The sequence below is a fragment of the Castanea sativa genome, chromosome 2, assembly GCF_040712315.1.
Source record: "Castanea sativa cultivar Marrone di Chiusa Pesio chromosome 2, ASM4071231v1".
NCBI classification, from domain to species: domain Eukaryota; kingdom Viridiplantae; phylum Streptophyta; class Magnoliopsida; order Fagales; family Fagaceae; genus Castanea; species Castanea sativa.
The window spans coordinates 12,501,600-12,510,082 of record NC_134014.1 but is presented as its reverse complement, the minus strand read 5'-3'; the positions used below and the strand labels follow the sequence as shown (position 1 = coordinate 12,510,082).

The window sequence follows — 8,483 nt, the reverse complement described above, 5'->3', positions numbered from 1 at the left end:
TTGCTGAAAACACTGTAGCAAAATAATTTTTAAATGTGTGAATAGTGCCGTGTGACCCATTTTTAATGAAAAAGTTGCTGAAAAGTGAAATTTGTGGGTCCATAAACAGTGCACGGATGCACTGTTCATGAGGAATTAGTCAACAACTACGGCTGAAAAAAAAAAAAAAAAAAAAAAAAAAAGCTGAAAACGCTGAAACGCAGCCCGGATAAGTTGAATCCAAACGCCCTCATATAATAGAGATGATAATTTCAGATAGAATATAATAATAATAAAAAGAATATATGTGATTAACTCTAATTAGTCTTATGAAGATTTATAACCAACTCCAAAATTTTGGGATTAAATTTTGGTTATTACTATTGTTGTTGTTTATGATTATGTTTTGAGTTAATTACACATTTAGTCCTCAATATTTGCCTCATATTTCAAAATGGTTCATATTCTTCCGAATGGTTCATTTTAGTCCTACTTTATGTTTGGGGCAAAAAAGTCCTCACTTTTAATTCTTGCTTTAATTTTTTGTTGAGATTGTTTAGCGAAATCTAGGGATTTTTATAACAGCAAGGGAGGAATTATTCAAACATTTTGTTGGTTTATTTTATGTCTATTTGAAAATAGAGAAAAAATCAAAGTAACAATTATTGACGTAGACCTTTTTAACACAAACTTAATAATATAAGGTTTAAAACAAAATATTTAAAAGGATGAGGATCGTTTCAAAACAAGTACTTGAGGATCCATAACGCTGGCTGGTTCAACTGATCAGATGGAGAAAGTTGAACAGATTTTAAATCACGGCCCACCACTAAAATAGAAATAAGAAACCATCTATATGGGCTGGAGTTTGATTTTGTTTAGAACAAAACTTGCACACAAATTCTTATTTTATCACTATATGCAATATTAAGCTTTATCTATTATTGCAAAGAGATTAAGTTCAATAAGATGTTATGTAAAATCTAAGTTTTACACCCTCCAATCTTAACACGTAATATAATCATATCACGTCTTAAAGAATATACACAACCATGCTTAATTAATTCTAATACTCATATGAAAATTCAACTTAATTTGAAATTTATTGAAATGTTATTAAGTATGATAGGATGTTACGTATCATCCTTACCAAATTCGGACGATTATATTTGAGTTTTTATTGAGGATGGTGTTTTCTCTCTAGTACTACATGTTGTAAGAGGAAAAACATCAAAACTACAAAACATATATATATATATATATATATATATATATATATATACATATATAATAGATTCAAGTTACACTTAGTATAATTTATTTAAAATTTATATCATTTTTTTATTAAAAAAATTCCATCTACTATTAATTTATTTATATATAAAAAAAAAACCTTTACCACAAGTAGTTTATAAAAAAACTGTACTGAAAGTTAAGTGGGTTTTTTTTTCCTGGTTGAGAAGATCTGAAAGTAATTTAATTAAAAAAAGCACACATGGCATTAAAAAAAATACTTCTCTAATTTTGCAAAAATGATAATTCCCTTAAACTTCTTTTGAGAAAATTCCCTTAAACTTTGTAATAAAAATACCAAATAAAGTGAAATTTATTACTGATTTTTAGAATATTTGCTTCTCTCTGGTTGCAAAAAAAGTCTGAACAAGGGTTAAATTAATAAATATGAAATTAGAGTGAAATTTTTAAATAAACTGCTTGAGAGGCCTAACTTGGCTGACCAAGGGGATAACGGAGGTGGCCCAAACTTCATGGATCACCAGAAAAAGCCCAATTGCTATATTTGGCTGAGACCCAGAATTATTCTCTGTAGGTGGGGAGTTGGTACACTCCAATTTAATTTGTGATATGATTTAGTGAAAATGCAAAGGTGGTAGGTACACACACCCACTTTTCCCTTATAAGATTTATCGTAAAAAAAAAAAATAATAAAAAAATAAAAAAATAAACATTCAAAAATAGTTTATTTTTAAAAAAGAAATTGAAAAAACTGTCAAAATAGTTAATCATTCTTTTATAATTTTTTTAAAAATGGTTTATTAGTGTGTGCCGGCACACATTAGTAAAACCCTTAAAAGAATGAGAACCATTTCAAGACAGTCTTTAAGGATTCACAATGCTGGCTCGTTCAACTAATCAGATGGAGAAAGCTGAACAGATTTGAAATCAAGGCCCACCACTAAAATAGAATAAAGCAACCGCCTATATGGGTTGGAGTTTGATTTTGTTAATGCGAGACTGGTGTGGACTTTGAAAATGGGCCTTAACGGAGTAGCATGGCCTGAAATGGTTGAAGGGGTGGTTTTTAATGAATTTTTCCCTATCTTTTCCGGCCATGAGAATAGTTAAACAAAAAAACAACCAAATAAAAACAAAAGAATAATGATAATTACATACCATATTTACAGAACACATAATTTGTACAACTTCAGTTGTAATTATAATTATAATTATGATTGCGATTTTCACCGTTTCAAGATTATAATAGATAACATGTTTTTAAAACACGATTTCAACTAGAATATGTTTGGCCGTGTTTAACATGTGTAACAATAAATAATTAACAAAAATAAAATTAAAGTAACCAGTTGAACGTCCAAAACAGATAAAAGAAAACTAGCAAAAATGAACACAAGCTAAGGTAGGTCATGTTGCAAGTCCAGCTCTCTATGTTATTGTACAGTATAATAAGTAGAACTGAATAAACAATGTAAAATACAAACTATGAGACAAACATTATGGAAAACCTATCGGCTGTCGCTCTCAAAGCACTCTAAGCTTCTTTAAAGGAAACCATATAAAGTGCAGGCCGCTTTGTAAGTTCCCAGGAATGTCTTCCTTCCACGTACATTTTCGAGTACGAATTGTTCTTGTTCTACATATGACATTTTTTTTTGTCTGTTACATTATCTTGGTTGCTTGTTTAATTACTATTTTATGTTCTTTTTGTCCTTGCTCCTTTGTTGGCTGAACTTCTTAGGAGAAATACCTTTGTTTGATTGTTTCTACTTGCTTAGGAAGACAAAACATACTAATTGGTTTCCAACTCTTGTTTAAATCTGACACAATTTTATTTATAAATCACGCAACTAATTATTCTGGAATAATACTTATTTACAGTTACTTATGCGTTGTATCTGATCAGCAGTGGAACCAGAAATTGTTGTTTGGGAGGGGCCAAATCGCAGACTCGCAGCACTAATATATTTATCAAAACAACCCCTATAGCCTATACACATATATATACACACACTCAAAAAAAAAAAAAAAAAAAAAAAAAAGCTTAGTATTTTCAAGCAAAATTATATTTGATTGTGATCTTTTATAAAATAATTCATTTTTACCATTTCGTAGTGAAATTCTTAAAAAAGTTTCATTTTCAGTACAAATTATCAAATTTTATACTAAGGTATGTAAAAAAATTTCAATTGAACTAATGAAATTTTCAAAAACATGAATGATCCAAAACTTGAAGGAATAAGTTATATTCCAAACATATTTGAAGCTATCTTGCTCTAACTCATTGTGTGGCAACTAAAATGACATTTTATGTATAGTTTTAGTGACAATTTTTTTTAATGAGTCAATGACTTGTTAATCACTACATAACAGGTTAAAAAGATAGATCTAAACATGTTTGGTGCCAAACTTTATTAAATATTTAACAGATATAAGAACATATTTTACAATAAAAAATAAAATTGCAAAAAATAAAGTTGTCCTATAACTATAACTATTAGACCAATTATTTTTTTAAGAGCATCATTAGACTAATTCAAATATTTGGGAGACCAACTCTTATTTTTGTAGGCTAAATTTTGAAAACATTAAAATAATTATATATATAGGAAATTTTCAAAATTTTGGAAGGCCATGTACATGGCTTTGCCCCTCTACCTAAAGGTTCCTTAATTAAATTCAACCATATGGTTTCATTAATCAGAATTATATGGATAATTTCCTTAGGAAAACATGCCACTATTTTTGTTGTATTAGTCAATGCAATTGCATGGTTGAACTCAGATGGAAACCTAATATATAACACTGTAGCTAAGTTTTGTCTTTTTTAATGGAGCTTAATATGTATATCCAAATGGCATTCATATAATAGAATTATTGCGTGCCACTCTGCCGGCCACCTTGACAACATCAACACATCAAAATCAATGCTGCTGATGATCAAGGTTGTAAGAATTTGTCAAATGTAAGATACTATGATGGGATTTTTTTTTTAATTTTATTTTAAGATAAGGAATTTAAAATAATAAAATCAAGAATTTTTCTGTTTGTGTATTTCTAGAATTGTTCAGTATAAAAATAGTAGTCTAGTACTGTGTACCATCTACTAACTACAAGTCTACAATTGAGAATTTGGAATCCCAGATTTTGAATTATCTCCATTTTTAGATGGCAAACAAGTTGTTTGCTTTTGAAGAGTTTGGCTTTAACGGGATTGAAGATGACTTTAGTTCTTCTAATAAAGGTTGGGAGACTAAGAAAGAGGTGAATAGTGTGAAACAATTAAATTTTAATGGAGCAGAAGATTATGTAGAGTCCTGGGGTATTGATTCCCTTTGTTCTGACCTTGGTTTCTATCAAGGGGATTCAGCAGAGGAAGGATTCCTTTTCTCAAAGTATCAAAGACAAGCACAGCAACATGAATCGTTTTCAGATTATGGGCTTGTTGATGATATGCAGTTCGATATTGTGTCTCCACCGCTTCAAACATGTCTAGATGAAATTGCAAAGCTTGGTGGATTCCCAACTCTTCCAGATGTTGAATTCCAGAAGGAAAAGCCACATGCTTTCTCTTTGGCCACACTTAAACTCCTTAACAACTATGGAAATGGGCTCAAATGGTTGAATGGGAACAGAATGATTGAGCCAAGCAATCACATGCCATGTGCAAAGGTGGAAGGCCAGAAATTTTCAACTGAGGAAATCATGAGGAAAGCTGGAGAAAAGTTCATTCACTCCTTTTCCCAAACTGCTGATGGTTTGTCCATATTTAGCCATCCTTTTGGTTTTTCCTTCTATGGCCTGTCCAATGAAGAGACCAAAGATGTGGAGCTTGCTGAATTCCTTTTTACTGCTGCTGAGAAAGTAGCCTGTCAACAGTTTGACCGTGCAAGCAAGTTGCTCAACCGGTGTGATCAGTGGTCTTCCAATACAGGGAACCCCGTTCAGCGTTTGGTTTACTATTTTTCTAAAGCTCTTCGAAGGAGGATTGATCGAGAAACAGGAAGAATCACATTGAAGGGCTTGGGAAAGTCTTTTGATCTTCATGAGGCATTGATGAGACCAGACCCCGCCATATTTACATTTCACGAAAGAACTCCCTTTTCCCAGGTTCAACAATTTGCTGGAATTCAAGCCATTGTAGAAAACGTGGCTGGGGCGAGGAAGATCCACATAATTGATTTTAGTATCCAGTCTGGGGTGCAATGGACGATCTTTATGCAAGTTCTTGCAACTCAATCTGAATGCCCTCTTTAGCTTCTCAAGATAACTGCTGTTGGAATTACTTCAAAACATTTAATTGAGGAAACAGGTAAGCAGTTGGCAAGTGTTGCTCAGACCATGAACTTAACCTTTTCTTTCAAGGACTAATGGTATCAGACATGCTAGATCTCAAAGAAGATCTTTTTGAGCTAGATGCTAATGAAACAGTTGCTGTATTCTGTCACTACGCACTGCATAGCATGATTTCACAGCAGTATCGGCTGGAATGTATAATGGAAGTAGTCAGAAGTATCAATCCATGTATACTGGTGGTCACTGAAGCTGAGGTAAACCACAATTCACCTGCTTTTGTGAGCTGTTTCGTTGAAACTCTATTCTTCAACACTGCTTACTTTGATTGCCTAGAAACTTTTATGAAAGAGAATGAATCACACAGAATGATTTTAGAATCAGAATGCTTTGGTGAGGCAATTATGAATATATTGGCAGCTGAGGGAGAGGAAAGGAAAGTTCAAAATGTAAAGATTGATGTGTGGAGAGCATTTTTTTCCCGGTATGGAATGGTGGAGACAGAATTGAGCATGTCATCCTTGTACCAAGCAAACCTGGTGGTTCAGAAATTTGATTGTAAGGGATTTTGCACGCTTGATATGAATGCAAAATCCCTGATTATTGGATGGAAGGGTACACCAATTTGCTTTCTTTCTGTTTAAAAATTTGTTTGACCATGGTAGAAAGGGAGTGAAATTAGTGGATTAGAATCTTTCCTATCTTACCACTTTCTAGGAAATATTTTTTTATTGATTGTGATCATCTCGTATACCATTGCTGACAATCCTATTTTAATTTAACTAAGCAATGCAAGGTGCATGTCGTGGTGATAATCACACATGCCTATGATAATTGCATTACTCTCTTGAACTTGTACGAGTATAATTTTCTTTTCTTTTCCCCCTTTTTCTTTGAAGATTGTTTATGAAGGTGATATTAACTTGTGGATTCCTTTTGCATACATCATTTTCTTTATGAGTGTTGATAATGACTAAAAGATGGGTGAAAATGTAACCACCATAGTCATGTCTTTGTTTTAAACATCTGTGGAGTGGATTGCTGTAGTATATTCCTGGCTCACAGGCATATGCTCTCCAGAAGGAACTCTATCTACCAAGCTACATTCTCTCCAAGTCAACCATGGACCTGCCACTCCGTCAATTGCACCTTAAGTTGTGTCTCAATGAACAGTATACACCTCTAAATGGAGATATTGAGTCTCCTTTACTTATCCAGGGAAAGGATTTCCATCTGGAGATATCCAACTTGACTGTCTCATACTATCTTTCTTCATCAAGAACATTTCCTTCTTACATTTATCCAAAAGCCAAAAAACAAAGAGAAGTATTTTTTAAACATGTAGTCCTAAATGTTATCTTTGTTTAATTAACACTTTTGATAGATCCAATAGAACATTAAATTGGTTAATTTGTATAAGACATATGCTCATTTATCATATCTGAGTGTGTTTGCCTTTCATGAACTTCTTCTTCTGCTGCTGCTACATGAAAAACTCCTTCTTTGTACATCCTTCTGCCTGTGATGTTTCTTGCCTTTTGTTTTCCATTTTTATATTTAATCAGTGTTTCAGTACTGCCTGGTATTCCTAGCAAGAGGTCCCTTTTTCCCCCCTGTGGCCAGAAGAGAGAGAGCAAACTTTCTATGTTTAGTGTTTTGTCTTTGGTCTTCATTTTTTTTTGCTAAGAATTTTTCATATTCAATTACTACTTAGTTAAAATCCTAATTATAGTTATCAAAAGAATGATATAACTTATGAAAGTCTTAATCTCACAATTAATTGATAGCCTCTAGATTTCATTGTCTTATTGTGGTTGGAAAATTTGTATGTATATATAAATATATATATATATATATAGAGAGAGAGAGAGAGAGAGAGAGAGAGAGAGGATTGCTATGGGAATCGTTTGAATCATGTTCAAAACTATTAGAACTCTTTCTTGTTTCATACTGTTGGGAGATCCTAATTTGACTCCCTACAACCACTCTAAGAATAGGCCCGCGTGGGGTGATATCGAAAATCATAAAAAATTTGAGTCTGTCTTCCTCATCACCAATTGGTTTTGAGGTGGAATGGCATAACTCATTGTTTGAAATGATATCACAGCTAAGGTCATGGGTTCGAGTCATGGGAGTGTCATTGTGAGGGAGGCATTGTTGGAGGGACCACAATTTGACTCCCTACAACCACTTTCCTCATTGATTTTGAGGTGAAATGGCATAGCTCATTGTCCGACAAATGCTATAAGTTTATGTCTCTCCATGATGTGATATAGCACCAAGGTAAATATGCTAGTTTTTATCGTTTAGGTGGTGAATTTTGCATTTTCTATTCTGCCATTCCTTTTTGCAGAGGATCAAGAAGAAAGGATCCAAAGAAAAATTACGTATCAAGAAAGATATCTTCAAGTCGGAGGCTGGTGAAGTTGTTGCTGTCTTTTCCCCAATTCCGCAGCCTACTTGCTTCAAATATCTAATAAGAATGCTTAGAGATCTCAATCCATGTGTCATGGTGCTCATCAAAGTTGAAGTTGAAGCTGATAATAATTCACCAACTTTCTTAGATTGTTTTAATGAAGCACTCAACATATTGTTAGATGATTAAATTTACCATTTTCTAACAGTTTAACCTTTTTGGACAAGTAGTAGTTTATCATGGTATTAGAGTAGGTGGTTCTAGAATTGTGTTATAAGCTTTTAAGATAAAAGTGGAGGTTGTTTTCTTGGGTCAGGAGATACAAAATATTGTTGCAACTGAGGGTGAGAAAAGAATTTTCAAAAACATGGAGATTGATGCTTGGAGAATTTTGTTTACAATATTTGGTATGATGGGGGAAAAAAAGTTTAGCATGTCATCTTTTAATCGAGAAGGACTTTTGGGGGAAAAAAAAATTTGCTTGTGTCCTTATGGGAGCTTCTGCACCCTTGATACAAACGGAAAATGCCTAAATGTTGGG

General features: G+C 32.9%; 1 pseudogene; it reads left to right on the top strand.

Annotated features, from left to right (window-relative positions):
- The first annotated feature begins 4,401 nt into the window (after positions 1-4,401).
- LOC142623218 (scarecrow-like protein 23) lies at positions 4,402-6,219 on the top strand (annotated as a pseudogene).
- Positions 6,220-8,483: the final 2,264 nt, after the last annotated feature.